The following is a 10,512-nucleotide window of genomic DNA, read 5'->3' as shown; positions in this document are numbered from 1 at the left end:
TAGCCTATGTCTGTCCCTCCCAATCTGCGTTAAACGGGTGTGTTAAAGGAACACGCCACCCAATGTCAGTAGTAATATATGTTCTTACCTTAACTTTCACGAGTTGAGTCATACCTCTCCCGTGTCCGTACGTGCACTCAAACGCTCTGGTGCGCGGCTGGACTGTGTTAGCATGTTGCTATGCTAGCGGGCTTTGACGGCAACTAAGCGTAGGAGTAATCAAAAACATCCACGTTTTACCGACTTAAATACAGTTGCACGAGTAGTTGATAGAAATGCTACGGCCACGCAACGTGAAACGTGGCGATTTTCCAAGCGAATAAACCGGAGAACTACAATGTGTGGCGCAATAGCACTTGGGAGTACTTCGACCTAGCGTAGTAGTATTGTTAACACCTAATTGTAGATCCTATCCACCACAGAGTTTAGAATCCATGCTGGATCGACCCTCAGCCTCTCCCTCCCCTCTGAGCGAGAGAGAGGCACACACACTAGAGATGCGCTGATGGGCTATTATTTCAAACATAACTGCATAGCAAAACTTATCATCCATCAGCCATCCATCAACACCAAAGTTTTTTGACCAATTTTCGAAACGGCACCCGCCGACCATCCGCTGGTTGTTTTAATGTAGGCTATATGGGTGATACAGCGCTGCTGACGTGAGGCTAGAAAGCCCTTGCCTGTTCTAGGAAGACTGATCCAATGCAGCAAATATATTAAAAGGCTAAAGTCGTACATTGGCTATGTTGTAGCCTATCCCCAGAATATCAGTAGCAAACTCAGTCTCTGTCTCGCGAAACAGTCTCCAAATAAAACGCACATCGCCCTGTTGCCTTTTCTGCCAGCTTGTGAAAATATATCGTCCAAAATGCTTGATTGCATTGCATTCTCCACATTCTTAGCTACATTTTCATGTACCACATCAGCATTTTTGTTCAGTGAATCTTTTGTAAATTGCTTTACAATTACCGTCGGGCCCATAGGCCTATTGCCTGGCTTGCCTCAGCTTCGGTCACGTCCTTTTACAATGTTATCATTGTAATAAAAAACGCAATTTGCCACATAATTTCAACATGCTCCTGGCCTACTAATTAATGCCTATTGTACTTTATTTTTTTCACAAACAAAGAAATCCTTGATAAAATAACAAGTCATTCACATTATAGGCTACTTTACACACTGTTATGTCAGGGTGACTGAAAGCCTGTTCTGAAGACTCCCATTCATTTTGACTGCACGAGCGCGTCTTTTTCAGACAGACAGCGCAATTCATTTTAAAGCAATTTACAAAAGATTCACTGAACAAAAATGCTGATGTGGTACATGAAAATGTAGCTAAAAATGTGGAGAATGCAATGCAATCAAGCATTTTGGACGATATATTTTCACAAGCTGGCAGTATAGGCAACAGGCCGATGTGCGTTTTATTTGGAGACTGTTTCGCGAGACAGAGACTGAGTTTGCTGCTGATATTCTGGGGATAGGCTACAACATAGCCAATGTACGACTTTAGCCTTTTAATATATTTGCTGCATTGGATCAGTCTTCCTAGAACAGGCAAGGGCTTTCTAGCCTCACGTCAGCAGCGCTGTATCACCCATATAGCCTACATTAAAACAACCAGCGGATGGTCGGCGGGTGCCGTTTCGAAAATTGGTCAAAAAACTTTGGTGTTGATGGATGGCTGATGGATGATAAGTTTTGCTATGCAGTTATGTTTGAAATAATAGCCCATCAGCGCATCTCTAGTGTGTGTGCCTCTCTCTCGCTCAGAGGGGAGGGAGAGGCTGAGGGTCGATCCAGCATGGATTCTAAACTCTGTGGTGGATAGGATCTACAATTAGGTGTTAACAATACTACTACGCTAGGTCGAAGTACTCCCAAGTGCTATTGCGCCACACATTGTAGTTCTCCGGTTTATTCGCTTGGAAAATCGCCACGTTTCACGTTGCGTGGCCGTAGCATTTCTATCAACTACTCGTGCAACTGTATTTAAGTCGGTAAAACGTGGATGTTTTTGATTACTTCTACGCTTAGTTGCCATCAAAGCCCGCTAGCATAGCAACATGCTAACACAGTCCAGCCGCGCACCAGAGCGTTTGAGTGCACGTACGGACACGGGAGAGGTATGACTCAACTCGTGAAAGTTAAGGTAAGAACATATATTACTACTGACATTGGGTGGCGTGTTCCTTTAAGTAGACAGAATTTCAAAAAAATTCCTGGGGAACCCCCCGACACGACAAACACATGCACTTTTGAAAAGCTTTTAAACGTCCATATGTACCCATCTTTTAACTTACCCTACAGCCAGTGTTTTAAAAGTTCAACGCTTGTTTTCGTGCAGTAGCTAGGCTAGCCTTTTTGATAAGCGATGTCATAGGCTGACGTGATTCGAGGGCTTTCTATTCCTGTTTATGTAAATAGATAGATAAATTAGATAGATAGATAGATATACTTTATTGATCTCTAGGGGAAATTCAAGAACCAGGCCCCGCTGCCTTACCCGTGTGCAGTTTCTTTATTTTAAAGGTTTTACATAGGCTGAATAATGATAGGCTACACTGCATGTTATTAACCAAAAGCGCACGCTATGTGTCGGGTCAGATCGCGGGCCGGGTATCATATAATCATAATTAATATTTGCGGTTGGGGGGGGGGCTTAAAAAACATATAGCCCAGGGGCCTCGGGTGGTATTAAGGCGCCCCTGCAGACACAGTTATGACCTCATAAGAGGGAGTCCAGCAAAGTTGAGCTTAGGGGAGAATGGGTTTTAAAGGGGTGGTTCAGGATTTTGGACATAGGACCTCATTTCCAAGTAAGCAAGTGTGATATTTATCAGTGGAGACCGTTTTCAACACGTTTCATCCAGTCCTTCTAATTGCAGAGTTCGCAGGTGCTAGGCTAGCGCAAGTCAACGGTATGTGCTAGCCTGCCACTAAAAACAGTCTTACCCACTCCAAAGTACATCCGAGGCAAATAAATTATAACGCCAGACTATCGATGTAAATGTCTGTATTGATAGTGTTATTTCTAACGTTATTCTATCCTTGCATTTCAACGATCGCATTACATTTTGAGGGACTAGTTTCTTAGCAGCGGCGGAATTATACTTGCTCCGGTTAGTAGTACTGCGCCGAAAAGTAAACAGTAAAGCGCACTCCAATGGGGATACCTAGTAGTAGCCTTGGTAATAGCAGTCCGCCGCTGAGTTGCAAAATGACTACTAACAACTTCAGGGACCAAAGTATAACTATTGCAACGCGATGCAAGGGTAGTTGTATTTCTTACACTATTCTATCAACACAGACATTTACATCGATTGTCTGGAATTTGCCTCAGGTGTACTTTGGAGTGGGTAAGACTGTCTTAGTGGCAGGCGCTAGCCTAGCACCTGCGAACTCTGCAATTAGAAGGACTGGATGAAACGTGTTGAAAACGGTCTCCACTGATAAATATCACACTTGCTTACTTGGAAATGAGGTCTTATGTCCGAATTCCTGAACCACCCCTTTAACTGCATTTTCTTTTACACGGATAAGGCCAAAAATGTTCTCTATGACATACCAGTGTTCATAAGCACAAAGGGACAAAAAGTAGGCTAGGTAAATCATGGCCATCAAATCATCAGTGAGAAATTGATTAGGGGTGTGAGTAGGATCGGATCATATTAGTAGGCCTACATGGCTTCAAAATGGCAGTTGTGTCATTTGCCATGACATAGGCTTTCATATACAACAAGTTAAGTAGAATCAGTAAGCAAATTAATAGTCTGTCTACAGCTATGTTATATACATTAGTTGATGTATATAAAGAGCAAATGTGTGGTAGCACATATACACTGATGGTTTTATAGTCAGGTCTCTAAAGAAAAGCATATATGCCCATGGTTGGCTGAACACAGACTAATGAGTTGCTTACTGATTCTACTTAGTTGAGGCTATATAATGGCCTATAAGTGATGGCAAGTGTCACAACTGGCATTTTCAAGCATTGCTACTTACCCATATCCTCTTAATCACATTTTAAGATCAATAATGGTTGCCAGTAAAGAAAAAAGGTATCAGGATATTTATATGTCAGGAAGGTAGTAGACTCTAGCATAGGATGACCAGGGGTCGGTTCCCCGATAACGCTCACTCTTAGCGCGCTAAGAAGACTCAAAAGATATATCTTTCCAAAGTTGTTTATGTTCCTAAGTGTGTTCCCCGAAGTGTCCCTTAGGAAGCTTCTTAACACGCTGCCTCTTACGTTCGACGTTACAAAGGCGCTGTCCCAAGTGAAGGTGCTGAATTAGTTGGCATCATTGCTCAGGAATCGATTTTCTACTTCACGCGAAGGTGCATGACGGCGTTAAGAAAGACAACACGTTCTATGCAAATGAAACATTCCTCAAATTATTCCAGTAAAATTTATTTTAACATAGTTTAAGTTATCAGTAAAATATAAACTATTAACTAAATTATCAAATTGTCAGTAATTATGTTCATACGATATGTTGTGACAGGTAGACTAACCGGGTAGGCCTAGCCTATTCCTCGCTAATCATCCACCCTCCTTATCCCGTTGTGCCACTTGTGCCGCTTCTTAACATGGGTTTAACGACTTCTAAACATTATGTAATACACTTTTATATTAATGGTAAGGTACCTTACAATTAGAATTTATTGGCAAGCAGCTGCAGTTACTTCTGTTTAATGCGGTATTGATTGCCATTGGTTAATGTTTTCAATAAAAAGCAACCTATCTACAATGAACAGAGAGAGAGAGTTAGATACAGTATGGTGGGGAAGCAACGTAAAAAAGGGCACCAAGCTTCTCGTCAGAGGAACTTGAAGTTTTGCTGGACGAGGTAAGCTTGCACAAGGTGACACTGTTTTCCAGCTTTCGGAATAACTTGTGCAACAGCAACAAAAAAGAGCTACTGTATGGAGCGACATGGACTACACGGCTCCGCGGCCGGCGCCGTTTTTGATTCAATACAAGGACACGTTGGATCGCTGCCATAGGCCTAGTTGGTCGCTTACTGTACACCACCATGCTTACCCATTTATAGATCTTAGCCATTTAGAGGCAAATTCTTTGCCAGCTTTTAATTATCAAAAGTGATTGCCAATTTTAACGCTTTAATGACATTACGAAATAGCCTAGGCCAGGGGTATTCAATTAATCTTCTGCGAGGTCCAGTTACGGAAAATTTCCTCAAGCAAAGGTCCAGAGCATCATAATGTTTAACATGCGTGTTTAGGCTATGTATATGTATGTATGTATAATATTAGGATGGATGGATGGAGCCTAGTTGTAGATAGATAGATAGATAGATAGATAGATACTTTATTGATCCCCAAGGGGAAATTCAAGAAATAGAAGATTGTAGGCCTAGGCCTAATGTTTAATGTGAAATAAAATAAGTAGCCTAAAAGAGAACATTCGAAATGAGGAGAAATAAGGCAAGATAAGAGTAGCCTAATTGGGGAGAAAAACTGAGTAGCCTTGGCTATTTTTAAGATCTTCGGGTCAACATAAAAAAAAGTAAAAATAAAATTTGAGCTGAGACAAGGATGAACTTAAAATAAAATTTGAGCTGAGACAAGGATGGATATTCCACACCCATTAATCAGCAAGTTTAATTTTTTTTTTTTTTATGTTGACCCGAACTTAAAATAAAATTTGAGCTGAGACAAGGATGGATATTCCACACCCATTAATCAGCAAGTTTAATTTAATTTTTTTAGTTTTTTTTATGTTGACCCGAAATTCTGGAAACCCAGGAATATCACGTTGTTGGGCACTGAATGCATGTAGGCTTAACTAGATTGTGGTGGATCAATCATATTGCCTTCTTAAATCGTAAAATATTCTGTGGTCTCAGTTCACTGTTGAATGGGCCTAGCCTACCCTATGCTTGCTCAAAATATATGCTTTGTCTAGTAGAGGTGCTTCAAATTGGCGCTTAAAATCGCCTGTCTCAGAATAGAAGAGGTCCAAGGCAATTCCACGCAAAATTGTCACATCCATATTTAGTTTTGCGTGGTGTTTCCCCGTATCGTTATATAAAGCTCTGTTCTCGCTGTCTAGCTTTCTCCTCTTTGAGCAATCGATGATTTGAAAATAACTTAGATATCCATCTGATTGTTTTTCGTCCCGTCTCCTCTCCTCGGTCGTTTCAGGCTATCAGAGTCTCTTCTCCATAGTAGGCTACTTTACTCACTGACTCGACTTTATCAGAATTCACAGATTTCACTGGCTGAGTAGCAGCAAGCGAAATGATGGTTCCTGAAGCTCCTGAAGTAAATGCTGTTATCCTAACCAACGAAACATTTAGCGCAGCTTTGAACTCTTACGTGAAAATCTAAATTAGGCTATTATGGTCTGGGTCCGGATAGGATCAAAGTCAAAGTCAGCTTTATTGTCAATTTCTTCACATGTTCCAGACATACAAAGAGATCGAAATTACGTTTCTCACTATCCCACGGTGGAGACAAGACATATTTTACCAATTTAAGTCCACAGACAAACATAACATTCAAGTAAACAAAAAAGTAAGTAAATAAGAGGGCACATATAATGAAAAAATAAGAGCAGCAAAATTTGGTTGAAATTGTGCATAGACAGTCAATAAAATACTAGTGCAAAGTCAGGCCAATAAAAGGCTGAGGTAGTTCTGTTTGACCTAAGTAAGAAGAAAGTGGCATAGTGGTGCAAGTTATGTAAGAGCAGCAGAAGTGTTGTGTTTTCAGGACAACAACAACAAGTTGCAAAGTGTACAAGTGTGCAAGTGGAGTGGTGCAGGCGGCCATTGTGGGTCCAATGTCCAGGATGTTATGTAGCTGAGGGTGGAGGGGGGAGAGGAGGGAGAGAGTTCAGCATCCTAACAGCTTGGTGTATGAAGCTGTTGGTGAGTCTGGTAGTGCGGGAGCGCAGGCTTCTGTACCTCTTCCCATAGGGCAGTAGATCAAACAGATTGTGAGCGGGGTGACTTGCATCACTCACAATTTTGGTCGCCTTGCGGGTGAGGTGGGTGGTGTAAATGTCCTTCAGGGAGTCGGACCGCGGTCCGCCATTTAGTGATGGCTGCTCTATACTTTGAATAAATGGTCTGAAACTTCTCATGTTAATAAATATTATAATTATGATGATATCCAGACACCCAATGGGCCTGCCTGGCATAGCGCCACCACCTGGTCAAGCAGGAAATGTGCCAGAAATTGCTAATGCCTTTATTGGTTGATCTGAAACTTTACAAAATATTGGATATCATTATTGTGATGATATTCACATGTGTAATTCACATGCCTAATATAGCGCCACCATCTGGCCAAAAAGTGTATCAGAAATGTTCTTTGCTTACAATGAATAATCTGAAATTTCTCAGGTTAATATTTATTATGATTATGATGACACACAATGGGCCTGCCTTGCATTGCGCCCCCACCTGGCCAAGCAAGTAAATGTGCCAGAAAATAACATGCAAAAACAAATAGCACACACATCAAATATGTACATTTTACAAATGCACCACGTTGGTACTTTGTTGGATTCTGAAATGTCGCGGGTTGCGGCCCGCAGGTGCTTGGGCCCGCCATTGCCGCTTGCGGCTATATTTATTATTATTATTAGTTTTAGTAGTATTACTTTTAATTAATTATTATTCATATTCATTCATTGTGCTAATTAATGAGAAGTAGCGTATAATGTGTACGAAATGTTAAATACAAATAGACAACATCAATCAAAAATGTATTTACACATCAGTCAAATATCATTCAAATACTGTATTCAGTATTTCTACATTAATTTACATATTCATTGCTTTAGCATATCTTTTATATTACTCGCAAAAAAATGTGTGTCATAAGACACTCAAAACAACAATAGATACATATTTACATTAATTTACATATTCATTGCTTAAACATATCTTACTTGCATAACAAATGTGTCATAAATACGCTCAAAACAGCAATAGATACATTTTTACAAATTAATACATTTCAAATTATTATAAAACACACTTTATGATAACAACATTTTTTCCACACGCAACACTTGAGTGGAGGGCTTAGACATAGACAGGTTAAGGCGTCTTTCAAAGAATAGTAATGTGTGGTGGGCCTCTTTTGGGTACTGAACATCAAAAAGAAAATATAAACAAAAAATACAGACAAGGCCTAAGGAGGCATCAATGTCAGGGGAGGGGCCAATGACAAATTCGCATTGGAGGCCATGTGGCACATCCATCTCTCTACTTTCTATTGTGATGCCATCCATCTTTATGGATGCTCTCCTGGCAAGGAGGGGAGTATCGCCACCCTGGAAGATATGGTTGGAAACACGCTCAGTGGTTCCTATGTAAATGAGAAATGTACAAGGGATCTCCTGTAAGAGTCTATGATGTGAATTGACAACATAAAGCAATGTTAATTGTAATGTTAAAAACATCAAATAGCCTACCTCGTCTAAACAATACAGAAACTTGGCATCCTCCTTAAAAAGGGCAGGCAAAATTAGGACAGCAGCACTTTTTTGAAGGTCTGAAATGTCAAAAGAAACAAAGAATGATTTCATTAAAACATAGTTTAATGATCTTATTATTATTAAATAATTGAAGGGTGCAAGGGAAAAGAAGAAGCTGGTGACTGATGACGTTAGGGGTCAATATACTGAGGGTGTTATGCAGGCTTAGCTTTAAGTCCAGTCCAAACCGCAACTTCATTTCATGATGCATCTACAAATGAACAAACAAAACAAAACAGAGGAAATTGTAGTTACCAATAAATGGTTATAGAACTTACTACTGAACAGCACTGAACTCACATTATAGTAATACTACTATAAGACTTTGCTACTCACCAGCTCTGGCACCCAAAGAAATTGGAACATCTCCATCACCTCCTCAGTTGGCTTTCCCATTTGCTCTACCCTCTTATAGACAGTTTGCCTCATCCTGTCCATTATATGACTAATATCTGGCTGACGACGGCACAACTAATTGTTTATGGCGTTTATATGCTCTTGAAAACTGTGGTAGGCCTCCCCAACTGCTTCAAGGTCCAACATAATCTGAAAAAAAAAAAGACATGCAGAGAATGCAAAACGTATGTGAGCAATGATAATATACATTTTCTCAAGCCAGATAGTCTTTCATTCAATCAGAAATAAATAACCTAACCGGACCTAACTGCTCTATGATTCAACATTTCATTCACAAACATATTACAAACCTCTTGTGTTGGCTCGTAATCAGAAGACATCTGGACCCCCACTCTGTACTTTTTTGCTCTCTGAAATTAGCAAAGAGAAATGTGTAATATTAAGATATCTGTACTGACAAACAGTGGCTACTGTGACTAGCTAGCATATAGACATACAGACAAGAAAACAAACGGGCTAAAGACAAGCAAGAATGTAAAAATGGCACCTGATGTCCAGGTGGGTCCTCCAGAGGCACATGGTCCACAATTCTTTGTCTTCTGACACCAAATTTTCTCTTAATCTCCTGCACCGTCGTCAGGTTTATCAAAGGAGACCTTTCCTTTTTGAACTTATTCCTAAGACACTCCAGCAGGGTCTCCTTTGAGTAAAGACATGAATTATGAGACTCAGACAGAGTCAGAGTAGTATAGGAATTCAATTGAGGAATAATGTTTTCCATAACAAAACGTTAAAAAATAACATACATAACCAGATTAGCTGTGGTCATTAAGAAATGGATATCTAGTGATCAGACACCACAGGACATCAGTGTATTTTTTATGGTTTGGGTACCTGAAAGAACAATCATTGGAATTAGAATTTTCCTACTCGTGGTTTTAGTAGCAGAGGAGATGCTGAGCGTTATTAAACAATAGGCAGGAAAAAAATAACAAAAGTTTATAGGCAGAAAAAAATAACATGTGGTCCTAAAAACCTTCATGAAAAAAATCTCTTTACCAGGAGAAATTAATGAAGTATACTCACTGAACCAACAATGATTTGCGTAACTTTTCCACCTCTCAAAAACTCATCAGAGGAAACAGTTGTTCAACCATCCTCTCTGTCAACCCTAGCAGTCTCCCCATCAATTTGCTGTTCTGTTAATGCAAGTATGACAATAGACTTTCATTACATTAAATATAGGGTTGGGTATCGTTTGAATTTGAACGATTCCGATTCCAATTCCGATTTCTTATTTCGATTCCGGTTCCTAACGATTCTCGATTCCGATTTTTTTAAGAGGCAGGGTCAAAAAAAGTTTAGGATATTTTAAATGAGCTAGTTAACCAACGGTCTTTCTCAGGGTATCTGCACATTTTCTAAGTGCAAATTTAAAGACTTTTAAGACCTTTTCAAGACATCTAAATGAAACTTAAGACTATACCACGGCAAAAAGATATATATGACTGTTTATGCAATATTTTTTTTCCCTACTCATTTTAACCCCCACCCCATTTTGGATATCTACAGAAGTTACCAAATATATTTTGGCGAAAGAAAAATAAGTGTTTGAATTACCTTCAAAGCTATAA

At 39.8% G+C, this 10,512-nt stretch overlaps 2 long non-coding RNA genes across 2 annotated transcripts; both read right to left on the bottom strand.

The window, feature by feature from the left end:
- Positions 1 to 9,036: 9,036 nt before the first annotated feature.
- LOC143135386 (uncharacterized) lies at positions 9,037 to 9,488 on the bottom strand. Its single transcript, XR_012988923.1, has 3 exons — positions 9,426 to 9,488; positions 9,229 to 9,288; positions 9,037 to 9,067 (listed from the first exon to the last, which is right to left on the bottom strand). It is a non-coding gene; the product is annotated as an uncharacterized LOC143135386 (long non-coding RNA).
- Positions 9,489 to 9,490: 2 nt separating this feature from the next.
- On the bottom strand, positions 9,491 to 9,990 carry LOC143135387 (uncharacterized). Its single transcript, XR_012988925.1, has 3 exons — positions 9,965 to 9,990; positions 9,685 to 9,772; positions 9,491 to 9,578 (listed from the first exon to the last, which is right to left on the bottom strand). It is a non-coding gene; the product is annotated as an uncharacterized LOC143135387 (long non-coding RNA).
- Positions 9,991 to 10,512: the final 522 nt, after the last annotated feature.

This window comes from Alosa pseudoharengus, unplaced genomic scaffold, assembly GCF_046254945.1.
Source record: "Alosa pseudoharengus isolate Yale_2024_CS ecotype anadromous, Long Island Sound unplaced genomic scaffold, YU_APseudo_1.1 YU_APseudo_1.1_scf_2, whole genome shotgun sequence".
NCBI lineage: Eukaryota > Metazoa > Chordata > Actinopteri > Clupeiformes > Clupeidae > Alosa > Alosa pseudoharengus.
Note: the sequence above shows the minus strand (reverse complement) of the source record. Positions and strands in the feature narration are given on the sequence as shown.